Raw genomic sequence first — 14,732 nt, forward strand, 5'->3', positions numbered from 1 at the left:
GCGGTTTTGCTGTGTCAATTCCATCAAGCAGAACCATGGGATAAACAGAGGGTAGCTGGCAGGACTCAGGCAAAAAATTGCCACTCAAATTCTTTAATGATAGCAGAGTCACAAAAATTATAAAGAATTGATTGTTGGCTCTACACTTTGGCTATATCATTGGCTAGATTATATGAAAGACATTCCTGGTAGGAAATCCCAAGAAATGTAAAATAATATGCAACAAACATCCCCTCAAATCCATGTTTGACCTAAAAGGGGGGGGGGGGCGGTGCTCCAGGGGAGCAGGAAGGCAAATTAGCAATGAGCAGTGAAGTTGCATCTGACCTCATGGCTTTTACTGATCCAAGAACCTGTGAGGTGGGGTAATAAGGGCAAAGCAAGGAACATGCAGCCTTGGCGCTGGCTCAATGTGGGGAGCTGGAATGGAAACTCATGCACACCCCACATCTTCCAAGGGCTATGTCCTCAAATAAACCAGAGGGGTTAGTAAATATTCCACCCATGGCAAAAGGAAACAACAGGGACTATTTTTTTTTAATAGCCTTAGAAAGGGAAAATTCTCGTATCATATTTTGTGAAAATGTTCCCGCGCCCTGGGTTCTTGTCCCCCAGGATAGAAATCAAGAGACACAACAAACGGGAGTAGACAAGTAAAAGTTTATTGGCTTCTGCACAAGCGAGGCACAAGGGGGCCTGTGTGGAAAGGAACAGGGCAGGTGACCCGGTCCTTAGGGAGCAGGATTGTGGGGCTTTTATTAGGCAAAGGCTGGGCAGGAGTGCCTTGTCACAGCATGTAGAGGTGGGATTGTGCTTGTGTCTGCGCTGTTGTTCGACATGCCACCTCCTGCGTCGCATGCATCATTAGCAGGCCAGCTCTCCCTCCCTGGGTGTGACCTCTACTATGCTCATGGGGCTAGGGTCGCCTTCAGGGGACTCCTGGGTGCTCGGGCTCATGTGTTGGGCAGGAAAGTCCCGAGGCTGCAGAATGTGGATCTTGGTGGCCTCCATCTGATTCCCCCAGCTTGCAGATGGGTTAGGGGCCTTATCTTGTGAGGCCAGGGTCTTGCAGATGACCCTGTCTCCTTAGGCTGGTTCCTGCCTCAAAAATATATGTGCCCTCAGATGAATTCAATTGGAATTTATTCTAACTGATTGGTAGGTGGAAACCCCAAGCCAGGAAATTTTATTGTAATGGTTCTAAGTAGGTCACATTCTAGGTCACCTGACTAAAAATATATTTTGAGATTGTGAATCAGAAGTTCAATCAATTCAAAACAAGTCATGAAAGGACAAAATGAAAAGGGGTAGAAAAGGCAGAATGAAAAGAAAGTAAGGAAATATATCAAGACTTCTAAAAACATCAGCATTCAAAATAACGTGAATGGATTAAACTCCCTAGTACAAAAGAGAACTGCAAATAAATGTTAGACTCTAATAAGCAGGTTTATTGTTAGTAGTAACATGGATAATATGATCTTTAATATTTAATAATTATAATATTAAATGATAATATAAGTAAGTAAATATATCAAGTTTGTTTTAAATCAAGTGTTTGGCCGTAAAACAGATACAGGTACAAAGGGAGCCTGGCAGAATTGTTGTGGCTGAAATGCTCACAGACCAAGAAGACCATGGCAAGACGACTAGGAGCCAGCAGAATGTTGCTCCCACTGGTCAAATTTAGGACAATTCAAGCATCAAAAGAATAATATCTTTCATTGATGATGACACATTGAATTTTTAAAGATGGTTTCATAGAGGACTTCCACCATGGGAAGACGGAATAGACATGTTCATTAGTCCTTGCATTAAGTACAATAAAAAATCCTGGACGTCATACATAAAACAAACCTAAGAAGACTCAGAAAGCTGGAGAGAAGAAGGCAGAAAGGTAGAGACCTGAGATCCGAGGCAGCATATGGGTGTGAGCTCCTTGGGTCCTCCTTATGCCTCACGTATCCCAGACTTGGAGCTGAAGAAGCCAGAAACCTTGAAACGCCCACGGGCGCAGATGAGAAGAGGCCCCAACCAAAGCCTCATCTCTCGAGCCAGAGAGTTAGGGAGGGGCAGCCTGGCAGGACACAGATCTCTTAGACAATAACCGCTCTAACCCCACCAAACGCCATGGAGAACCGTGGCCCCAGCCACACCCGTGAGGCAAAGTCTCAGCAGGGAGCTTAGGTATCCACCTTCAGACTGTAAAGAGGCCCCAGACCCCCACCCACCCACCAGGTGCTGTCAAAGAAGGCAAAGGAAAGATCCGGGAATTTCAACCCTTGTTTTGGCTAGTGCCATCAACTCCTTAGTGACCCTGGGGACAAGAGAGCAGGACCCTGCCCAGGCTTCTTGCACCATCCTCTCATCTCCTGGGCCTGTATTAGACGATGCTCTGCTATTCATTCATAGGGTTTTCACCACCAATTTTTTTGGAAGTGGGTGGCCAGGTCCTTCTTCCTAGTCTGTCTGGGTCTGGAAGCTCCACAGAAACCTGTCCACCCTGGTAGTATTTGAAATACTGGTGGCATAGCTTTCAGCATCACAGCAACACAGCCACCACAGGATGACAACCAACAGGTGGGTGGTGTGGTTTCCTGACAGGAAGTGAACCTGGGCCATGGTGGTGAGAGTCCTAAATCTTAACCACTGGACCAACACGGCTGGCCATTTCAACCCTACCTTGTGGTCTCTCAATAATATATATTGCTACAATATATTATCTAAAATGTCGAGTTACAAATGAGAAAACTCACAAGAAATGAAAGAAACACGCATTCTGATCCATATACCAGAGAAAAAGCAAGCAAAAGAAACTGCCTGTGAGCATGACCAGGTGTCAGATTTACCAGCCTTTAAAATGCCATTATACGTGTTTTCAGAGAACTAAAGGAAAGCATGACTAAAGAATTAAAGGAAGACGTGATGATGATGTCTCATCAATAGAGAAATCATTGAAAAGATGGAAGTTATTTAAAGAGAAGAAGGAGGAGGAGGACCAAATGGAAGTTCTGGGGTTAAAAAGTACAAAAACTGGAAAAAAGTTTCTTGAGAGGGGCTCAACAATGAACTTGAACTGGCAGAAGAAAGAATCAGCCAATATAAAGACAGATCCATACATTATGCAACTTGACCAAGAGAGAATAAAAGGGAATAAGGAACAACGGACAGAGCCTCAGAGAAACGTGGGACACCATTAAATAGAACAACATATGTGTAACAGAGTGCCAAAAGGAGAGGTAAGGTAAGAAGCAGGAAAAAATATTTTAAGCAATAAAGGCTGAAAAATTACCAAACATACGGCATAGAGCATCATATCAATCTACAGCGATACAAAAATGTTTTTCTTTGTATCCTAATTCTATAAGCTTTTTTCTACTTTTGAAATTTTTTTATTTTTGCTTTTTAAACGTTTTTGTTAAAAACTAAGACACATTAGCCTAGGCCTATGCAAGGTCAGGATCATCAATACCACTGTCCTCCACCACCACATCTTGTCCCCCTGGAAGTTCTTCAAAGGCAATAACACGCATGGAGCCGTCATCCTCTACGTGACAATGCCTTCTTCTGGAACACCTCCTGAAGGACCTGCCTGGAGGCTCTTCTGGAGGAGGCATCACGCTTTTCAGAAACATGTCCATGGCGGTTTGCTTGATTTGTCTTTTTTCCTCTTAGATTTGCTTGAAAGAAGATAATGCACCTTGAACATTCCTCTCTATTAATGGAAAGCTTTTGGTTTTGGGATCCACATTTTCAAACGTTTTAAGGAGCTTGTTGAGGTCTGCAAAAGCTTCTGCTAAACTCTTTAGTGTGAATTTTCCAGAGGGTTCTTCTTTTTCTTCCCCTCCAGTTTCCTTTTCTCTTGCCTCTTCTTCACCTACGCATTCTGTTCCAATTCTAATAACTGCTCATTAGTCAATTACTCAGGAATCACATCGAGGAGTTCCTCAATATCATCCTCATTCACATCCAGGTTAAAGTTGTTTGCCATCTCAACCATAGCTTTGTAGATTTCTGCAACCTCTTCATCCTTGGGAAATCCTTGGAAGTCATGGACAAACCTCTTGAGTGTCTTCCTCCAGATACTATTAGTACACTTCTTGGTGACATCACCCTAAGCCCAAGCAAGCTAATTGATGGAGTCGTAGATGTTGTAATCCTTCCAGAATGGCATCAGTGTCTTCGAGATTAAATCAAGCACAAGAGAAAATGATGCCATCAAGAGACACGGTAAACACGAGATGGCACATGGAAAGATGTTCAACATCACTAATTATTAGGGAAATGCAAATGAAAACCACAATGAGGGGCTGGCCCCGTGGCTGAGTCGTTAAGTTCGCGCGCTCCGCTGCAGGCGGCCCAGTGTTTCGTTGGTTCGAATCCTGGGCGCGGACATGGCACTGCTCATTGAACTACGCTGAGGCAGCGTCCCACATGCCACAACTAGAAGGACCCACAACGAAGAATATACAACTATGTACCGAGGGGCTCTGGGGATAAAAAGGAAAAATAAAATCTTTAAAAAAAAAAAAACACACAATAAGATATCACCTCCCACCTGTCAGAAGGGCTATTTTTAAACAGACAAGAAACAACCAGTGTCATAGAGTATGTGGAGAAAAGAGAACCCTCATACACTTCTGGTGGGAATGTAAATTGGTGCAGCCACTATGGAAAACAGTATAGAGATCCTTCAAAATATTAAAAAGAGAACTACCATGTGATCCAGCTTTTCCACTTCTGGGTATTTATCCGAGTACATGAAAACACTAATTTGAAAAGATATCTACACTTTAATGTTCACTGGAGCATTACTGACAATAACGAAGACTTGGAACCAACCCAAGTGCCCATCAACAGAAGAATGGATGAAGAAGAGGTGGTATATATATACACAATGGAATACTACTCAGTCATAAAAAAGAGGAAATCTTTCCATTTGCAACAACATGGATGGAGCTTGAAGGTACTATGCTAAGCAAAATAAATCAGATGGAGAAAGTCAAATACCATATGCTCTCACTCATGTGGAAGAAAAAGGAACAAATACGTAGGTATAGAGAATAGATTGGTGGTTACCAGAGGGGAAGGGGCTGGAGGGAGAGAAAAAAGGGTAAAGGAAGACATTTTTATGGTGACAGATGCCAACTAGACTTTTGGTAGTGAACACAATGTAGTCTACACAGAAGTCGAAATATAATAATGCACACCTGGAAAGTTATATAACATTATAAACCAACATTACCTCAATTTTTTCAAAAAAAAAACATGAAATGTATGAGACTGCTGCCAGCACAATAGGGCATACTGTTTTACAGTAAACGTTTTCTGATAAGTAGAAAGTGTACACTCTAAAATAATCATAAAAAGTATAATATAGTAAAGATATAAAGCAGTAACATACTCGTTTATCACCACCAAGTATTCTCTACTGTACATAATTGTATGTGCTATACTTTTCTACATCTGGCAGCACAGTAGGTTTATTTACATCAGCATCACCAGAAACACATGAGGAACACATTGCACTACAACTTATGATGGCTGCAACATCACAGGTGATAGAAATTTTTCAGCACCCTTCTAAGCGTATGAGACCATCAGCGTATGTGTGGTCCATGATTGACTGAAATGTTGTTATGTGGCACATGACTAATGAAGAATATTAATCAGCCCATCCAGGAAGCCAAAGAAACTGCAAGGAGGATAAACACAAAGATCTACAAATAGACATATCATAGTAAAAATGGTGAGAGCCAAAGAGAAGAGGAAAATCTCAAGAGCAGCAAGAGAAAAATGGCTTTTTGCTTACAAGGAAAGCCCCATGCAGCTAACAGCTGCCTTCTCATCAGAAACAGTAGAGGCCAAAAGGCATAGCATAATATGGTAAAGCAGCTAAAAAAATAAACTGTCAACCAAGGATCCTATATCCAGAAAATTTCTTGCCAGCAGACTGGCCTTACAAGAAACACTAAAATGAAGTTGTGGTGATATCACCAAAGTGGCGGAGTAGGCGACCCTCGCCTCTATCCCACCATTAAGATCAACAATTAGACAGCTATCCACAAAAACAGAAATCACTCTGGGAGAACTCAGAAGTCCATTTAAGAAACTTCAGCGACATGATGGAACTGAAAACATGAGGATACCCGTACGAAAAGTGAAAGAAGGCAGCTTTATTTTGCCTGCATCATTCCATCCCCCAAGCCAGCACTGCTCAACACGAAAAGGAAGCTCCCCAGCCAGAAATAGTTCCCCTCTCTGAGAAACAGAGAGTGGGATGAGTGACCAGCATCCACGGCCTTTCAGGGCACCGCATAAAGGACCTGCTTTGGTTTGATCCCACCCAGAGACCAGCACAGCTGAGCTGTATGGAGACCACCAGTATCAGCTATGTGGCAGGAGCGACCCACAGTCCCCTGTAACCTGCTCTGCAGAGAATCCCAGCAGCTTTTACCACTGAGAAACCCCAGCCAGCACAGCCATTACGGATCACCTGCAGATTTCACAAGTTTCTGCCCCACAGATTTTCATATTAGCAGAACCCAGCCACCTGACTCTTGTCCTGCTTCCTCCCCTACCAGAGCCTGGCATCCACACTGGCAGCCAGCCCCAGCCTCTGTGACGGTGCAAGTGTAAGACACTAGCCTAGACTCCCATGGCTAGCCCCCACTGCTGTGCATGTGCTGAGGGCTAGCCTCTCCAGCCATGCACCTGCATGCTACCAACCTGCCTCCCATCACAGGCCTCCACTGCCATGTGAATACTATGGCACAACCCTGCAGCCAAGTGCATGCAAGCCAACAGCCAAGGCCTCGACAGCTGCTTCTGGTCTTGATTTGGACCTATGTCCAGTCACGGGCCTGTACTGCTGGGATTCCCTGCAGCTAGGCCCTCCAGCTATGCACCTGCACTCTGCTGGATCAAGTTCTGTCACCTGCCTCCACTGCCATGGGCCCATTGCAAGACCCTACAGCACAGGCGTGCACACCACAACAGCCAGGGCCCCTACAGCTGCTTGTCTGCCTGGATCTGACTTTGACTTCTGTCACTGGCCTGCACCACTGATCTCACCTACAGCTGGCCCATCTACCTGTACAACTGCACCACACCAGCCTGACACCTGTCACCAGCCTCCCCTACTGCACACATGCCTATGGTGAAACCCTGCACCGGAGGAGTACATGCCAACAGCGAAGTCCCCCACAGCTATAAGTGCAACCATGGTTGGTCCCAGCCCTTGCTGCTGGCACTGGCCCACACCACTACATTATGCGTTTCTGCAACAGCCCCTCCCATGACACAGGCACCTGAAGGTGGCCCCCACAGCTGAGTGTGTCTACAAGAACACTACTGAACACCAGCATTGCCTGCCCTGGTCCCTAGCCACGGGACCTACAGGTGCTGCTAAAGACCCCAATAGCTCTTTCAGCTATATCACAGCCCCCACGGCACTTGCCAGGCCCAAGACATTGGCAACATTGTGTACTCCAGCAGCCTGAGCCAATGAGACATCACACCACCCCTGGACCCAGAGCCACAATATGCTCCTGCACTTACTTCCCTGCACCACGAGATCTGGAGTCACAGCATGCTCCAATGTGCCCCACCCACAGGTGAGTCTTTTCTTACTGAAGTCATTCCATAAAGTCAGAAAGAGGGGACTGCTTCTTCAAATGCACAGACACTTATGTAAGGCTACAGGAATCACAAAGAATTAGGGAAATACAACACCCCCAAGGAAACACAATGAACTTCCAGTAACTGATCGCCCAAAATTGAGTATACATGAATTATCTGACAAAAACCTCAAAATGATTTTCCCAAAGATGCTGACGGAGTCAGAAAATAACATAGATAAATAATTTAACAAAATCAGGAAAAAAATACAAGAGCAAAGTGAGAAGTTCAACAAAGAAAGAGAAACTTTTAAAAACAAACAAATTTTGGAGCAGAAGAATATAATGACTGAAATGAAGAATTCCACAGAGACGTTCAACAGCAGACTGGACCAAGCAGAAGAAAGAATCAGTGAAATAACTTAAAGACAGGTCACTTGAAATTATCCAGGAAAAAAAGAAAAGGCATGAAGAAAACCTATGGGACTTATGAGACACCAATAAGGGAAACAATTTATGCGCCATTGATGTCCCAGAAAGAGAAGAGAGGAAGAAGGGGCGGAAAGCTTACAGTTGAAATACTGTCTAGGAACTCTCAAGCCTGAGTAGAGATCTGGACACCCCAGTTCAGGAAGCTAATAAGTCACACCCCAATTTCAACCCAAATGAGCTTCTCCAAGGCACATTATGATCAAGCTGTCTAAAGTCAAAGACCAAGTGAGAGTTTTAAAAGCAGAAAGAGAAGAAAATGCTCTCATACAAGGGAACTCAACTAAGTCTATTATTGGATTTCTCAAGAGGAACCTCACAGGCCAGGACACTGGGGGATGACACATTCAAAGTGCTGGAGATTGCTGGGAAGATGGCCTGCTATGGTGGCATAGGAGGGCTCTGAACTCTCCCCCTGCCATGGACACAGTAAATTTACAACTACCTGTGGAGAAATTAACACTGAGAGAGCACCGGAAACTGGATAAAAAGAACTCCCACAACAAAAGACAACACTACTGAGCTGGAAGAGGCAGAAACACCCTTCTGCTAAAGATAAAACCACATTCCAGCCATGGTGTTTCACGGCCAGGAGCCATGTTAAGGTATGAAGCTTTCCCTGGGGGAGCAGGGTATCTGAGTGGAGAGCTATGCCACAACAAACAGCCTCTGAATTCAGCACAACTGACACAAGTGCCATAATGTCTGGTATTTCTGGCTATTAAAACCAACAGGGAATACCCTCAGAAAAGCTGTCAAACACAAGAGAAAAAAAAGCCTGTCCTTAAAGGGCCCATGCACAAATTCACTCAGAATTCTAGAAGGAAACAGAAAATCACCAGAAAGAAATATGCAGAGTCATTTGGTGAAAGAGACTCACTTGATAAGTTTTGAGTGCATCTCAGAGAGGCAACAGGTGGCTGAAACCAACCCCGCAGGAAATAAGACACTGGCAGCAGCCGTTATTGTGACCTAGTAGAGGCGTGCTGACACATATGCTGGCAGATGCCATTGGATTACTACCCTGGGCCTGTTAGTCTGGGAGTTTGCTCACCCACCAGAGCACCAGTTTAATCCAGCTCAGCTGGGGCAGGAAACCTGCCCTATGGACTGGCTCTGCCCACCCACAAGCCCATGGGGAATTTGTGGGCCCCTGTAGATGGGCTATGTGAGGCCTCTACAGCACGGAGAGTGGGCCCACCTCTGTGGGGCAGGGTATGCCCAAGGGACAGGCCTGCATTGTCAAGTGTGTGGGACCTCTGCAGCAGGCTGAATGGGGCCTCCTCAGTGGAGCAGGGCATACACACAGGGTAGGACCACGTTGATGGGGTGTGTGAGCCCATGGGTAGTGGGGCTTGTCAGCTGCAGCTGACTTGTACCGCTGGCTTTCTCAAACAGTCACATAAGGGATCTGTCCCACCTTCCAACACCTGAAACCACTGTGTGCTGCCATGCTGGGGGCAAGATCCACCAAGCCGCACTCCTGAGATCACTGAAACAGCTTCACAGGCCAGAGGCTACCACAGCTTCAGAGGCTACAGCTATTGTCAGGCCCTGAGCCTAGCGACAAGTCAGAGTGCAAGCCTGACTCACTTAACAGAAAAAGAGAAGCAAGTGTGTGCTGTTAGACTTTGCAGCCAGCTGTGTTGGGATTCATCCTGCCTCATAAGGTAACTAAAGTGACAGTAGCAGCTGCACTCAGCTGAGCCTTACAACTAGCCAGCAAGGGAGCCAGCCTAGCCTATTCATGCACCTGCAGCAAAAGCAATCCCATCACAATAGAAGGGCACATGTAACCCACACAAGGGACACTTCTGGATCATTTGGAACTGGTGACAAGAGGGAAGCACATTGCTGGCCCTCATAAGCTATCTCTTACATAAGGCCACATCTCCAAAACTGGGAGATGTAGCTGATCTTCCTGAAACATAGATATAAGCACAGAGAAATAGGCAAAATGTGGAGACAAAGGAACATGTTCCAAATAAGGAAATATGACTAATTCTCATTAAAAAAAACTAAATGAAAGAGAAATGAACAATCTAAGTGATAAAGAGCATAAACTAATACTCATAAGGATGCTTACTGATCTTGGGAGATTAGATGAACACAGTGAGAACTTCAACAAAGAATTGGAAAATATAAAAAGAAAACAATCTGAACAGAAAGATACAATAATGTAAATGAACAATTCACTAGAGGGACTCAATAGCAAAGTAGATAACACAGAAGAACGGATCAATGAGCTGGATGATAGAGTAGAGGAAATCATCCAAGCTGAACAGATAAAAGAAAAAGAATTTAAAAGAATGAGGACAGTCTAAAGGACCTCTGGGACATGTTAACATCAACCACACCAAGATCCATGTTATAGGTGTCCCAGAGGAGAAGAGAGAGATAAAGGGGCAGAGAACCTCTTTGAAGAACCTTCCTAACCTAAGGAAGGAAACAGACATCAAGGTACAGGAAGCAAAGAGAGCACCAAACAAGAAAAATCCAGAAGGGCCCACACCAAGTCACATTATTCTTAAAATGTCAAGAATTAAAGATAAAGAGAGAATCCTAAAAGCTGCAAGAGAAAGGCAACAAGTTACATACAAAGCAAACCCCATAAGGCTATCAGCTGACTTCTCAGCAGAAAGCTTACAGGCTAGAAAGGAGTGGCACAATGTATTTAGAGTCTTGAAAGGGAAGAAGCTGCAGCCAAGCCAAGAATACTCTACCCAGCAAGGTTATCAATCAGAATAGAAGGAGAGATAAAGAGTTTTCCAGACAAGCAAAAACTAATGGAGTTTAGCACGAATAAACCAGGGTTACAAGAAATATTAAAGGGAGTTATTTAAGTGGAAAAGAAGAGACCACAAATGAGAATAAGAAAATTATCAAAGAAAAGAATCACTGGTAAAGGCAAATATACAAGAGAGGTAGCTGATCAACCACCTATGAACCTAAAATGAAGATCAAAACACAAAAGCACTAAAATTATCTATTTCCATGATAAGAGGTTAAGGGATCAAATACACAAAAAAGTGTTTAAATATGATATTTAAAATATAAAATGTGGGAGGAGAGGAGTAAAAGAGTAGGACTTTTAGTAAGAGCTCAAACTTAAGAGATCATCAACTTAATATAGATTGCTATTTACATAGGTTATTACATGTAAACTTTATGGTAATCACAAACCAGAAACCTATAATAAATACACAAAAAATTAAGAGAAAGGAATCCAAACATGATACTAAAGAAAGTAAGCAAATCACAAGGGAAGACAACAAGAGAAAAAAGGAACAGAGAAGAACTACTAAAACACCCAGACAAAAGGAACAAAATATCAATAAGTACATACTTACCAATAGCTACTCTTAATAGCAATGGACTAAATGCTCCAATCACAAGGCATACAGTGGCTGAATGGATTAAAAAAACAGGACTCCTATAAATGCTGCACACAAGAGACATACTGCAGACCTAAAGACACTCACAAACTGAAAGCGAAGCAATGGAAGAAGATACTCCATGCAAATGGCAGTGAAATGAAAGCAGGGGTAACAATACTTACATCAGAAAAAATAGACTTTAAAACAAACACTCTAACAAGAGACAAAGAAGGACACTACATAATGATAAAGGGAACAATCCAACAAGAGGTTATAGCACTTGTAAATATCTATGCACCCAACATAAGAGCACCTAAATATATAAACAAATTATTAACAGACATAAAAGGAAAAATAGACAGTAACACAAAAATAGTAAGGGACTTACATCAACAGATAAATCATCCAAACAGAAGAGCCATAAGGAAACATTGGCATTAAATGACAAAACAGATCAGATCGACCAGATTGACTTAGGAGATATATACAGAACGTTCCATCCAAAAACCACGGAATACACATGCTTTTCAAATGCACAGGGAACATTCTCCAGGATAGATCACATAATAGGCCACAAAGAAGTCTCAATAAACTTAAGAAGATCAAAATAATATCAAGAAGCTTTTCTGACAACAACAATATGGAAATAGAAATCAACTACAAGAAGAAAACTGAAAAAGTCACAAACATGTGGAGATTAAACAAAATGCTACTGAACAACAATTGGGTCATGAAGAAATCAAAGGAGAAATGAAAAGTTACCTAGAGACAAACGTAAATGAACCTACGACAAGCCAAAGCTAACAAGATACAGCAAAAGCTGTACTAAGAAGGAAGTTTACAACAACTCTGGCCTACCTCAACAAAGAAGAAAAATCTCGAATAAACCATCTAACATTACAACTAAAGGAACTAGAAAAATAAGAATAAACAAAGCCCAAAATTAGTAGAAGGAAGGCAATAATAGAAATCAGAGCAGGGAGACCAGCCCGTTGGCATAGTTGTTAAAGTTCAGCACACTCCACTTCAGCGGCTTGGGTTCACGGGTTTGGATCCTGCGCATGGACGTACACCACTTGGCAGCCATGCTGTTGTGGAAACCCACATATAAAGTGGAGGAAGATTGGCACTGATGTTAGTTCAGGGTTAGCCTCCCTCAACAACAACAACAAATCAGAGAGAAAATACATGAAATAGAGATTTAAAAAACAATAGAAAAAATCAGTGAAACTAAGATCCGGTTCTTTGAAAAGAAAAATAAAATTGAGAAACCTTTAGCTAAACTCACCAAGAAAAAAAGAGAGGATTCTCAGATAAATAAAATCGAAATGAAAGAGGAGACATTACAACAGATACCTCAGAAATGAAAAGGACTGTAAAGACTGTAAAGAAGACTACAAAATCTATCTGCCAAAACATTGGATACTTTAGAGAAGTGGATAAATTCTTAGGATCATACAGCTTTCAAAAACTGAATCAAGAAGAAACAGAGAATTTGAATAGACCAATCACCAGTAAGGAGAACAAAACAGTAAACAACTCCCCCCAAAAACCAAAAGAACAGGGCAGATGGCTTGCCCAGTGAATTCTACCAAACATTCAAATAAGACTTCATACCTATCCTTCTCAAACTCTTCCAAAACATTGAAGAGGAATGGAAACTTCCTAACTCATTCTACAAAGCCAACATTAAACTGATACCAAAACCAGTCAAGAAAAACACAGAAAAAGAAAATTATAGGCCAATACGACTGATGAGTGTAGATGCAAAAATCATCACCAAAATACTGGCAAATCAAATACAGTACATTAAAAATATCATACAGCATGATCAAGTGGGATTTATTCCAGGGATACAGAGATGGTTCAACATCTGCAAATCAATCAACGTGATACACCACATTAAAAACATGAAGAACAAAAATCACATGATCATCTCAATAGATGCAGAGAAAGCATTTGACAAGATACAGCTTCCATTTATGATAAAAACTCTGAATCAAATGGATATAGAAGGAAAGTATCTCAACATAATAAAGGCTATATATGACAAACCTGCAGCTAATAGCATATTCAATGGTGAAAAACTGAAAGCTATCCCTCTAAGAACAGGAACCAGACAAGGATGCCCACTTTTGCCACTCTTACTTAACATAGTATTGGAAGTCCTAACCAGAGCAATCAAGCAAGAAAAAGATATACAAGGGATCCAAATTGGAAAGGAAGAAGTAAAATTGTCATTATTTGCAGATGACATGATTTTATATAAACAGAATCCTTAAAAATCTACCAAAAACCTAGTAGAAATAACAAACAAATACAATAAAGTTGCAGGATACAAAAACAACATGCAAAAATCTGTTGTATTTCTATACACTAATGACTAAGTAGCAGAAAGAGAAATTAAGAATACAATTCCATTTACAGTTGCAAAAAAAAAAAAGGAATAAAATAGCTAGGAATAAATTTAACCAAAGAGGTGAAAGACTTGTACCATGAAATCTATCAAACAATGTTGAAAGAAACTGAAGAAGACACAAACAAATAAAAAGATACTCCTTGCTCTTGGATTGGAAGAATAGATAAAGTTAAAATGTTGGTGCTACCTAAAGGTATGTACTGATTCAATGCAACCACTGTCAAACTTCCAACAACATTTTTCACAGAAATAGAGCAACGAATCCTAAATTTTATATGGAACAACAAAAGACCCTGAATAGCCAAAGGAATCCTGAGCAAAAAGAACAAAGCTGGAGATACCTCACTGCCTGATTTCAAACATACTACAAAGCTATAGTAATCAAAGCAGCATCGTTCTGGCTCAAAAACAGACACACAGATCAATAGAACAGAACTGAAAGCCCAGAAATAGAACCACACATCTATGGACAGCTAATCTTCAACAAAGGAGCCAAGAACATGCAATAGAGAATGGAAACTCTCTTCAGTAAATGGTGTTGGGAAAACTGAACAGCCACAGGAAAAAGAATGAGAGTAGACCATTATCTCACACCATACACAGAAGTTAACTTGAAATGGATTAAAGACCTGAATGTAAGACCTGAAACCATAAAACTTCTACAAGAAAACATAGATAATATGCTCTTTGACATCAGACTCAGCAGGATGTTAGGAAAACAAAAGAAAAACTAAACAAATGTGACTATATCAACCTAAAAATCTTCTGCACATCAAAGGAAACCATCAACAAAATGAAAAGACAACCTAATAATTGGGAAAAGCTATTTTC

Source organism: Equus caballus, chromosome 3 (assembly GCF_041296265.1).
Source record: "Equus caballus isolate H_3958 breed thoroughbred chromosome 3, TB-T2T, whole genome shotgun sequence".
Classification (NCBI taxonomy): domain Eukaryota; kingdom Metazoa; phylum Chordata; class Mammalia; order Perissodactyla; family Equidae; genus Equus; species Equus caballus.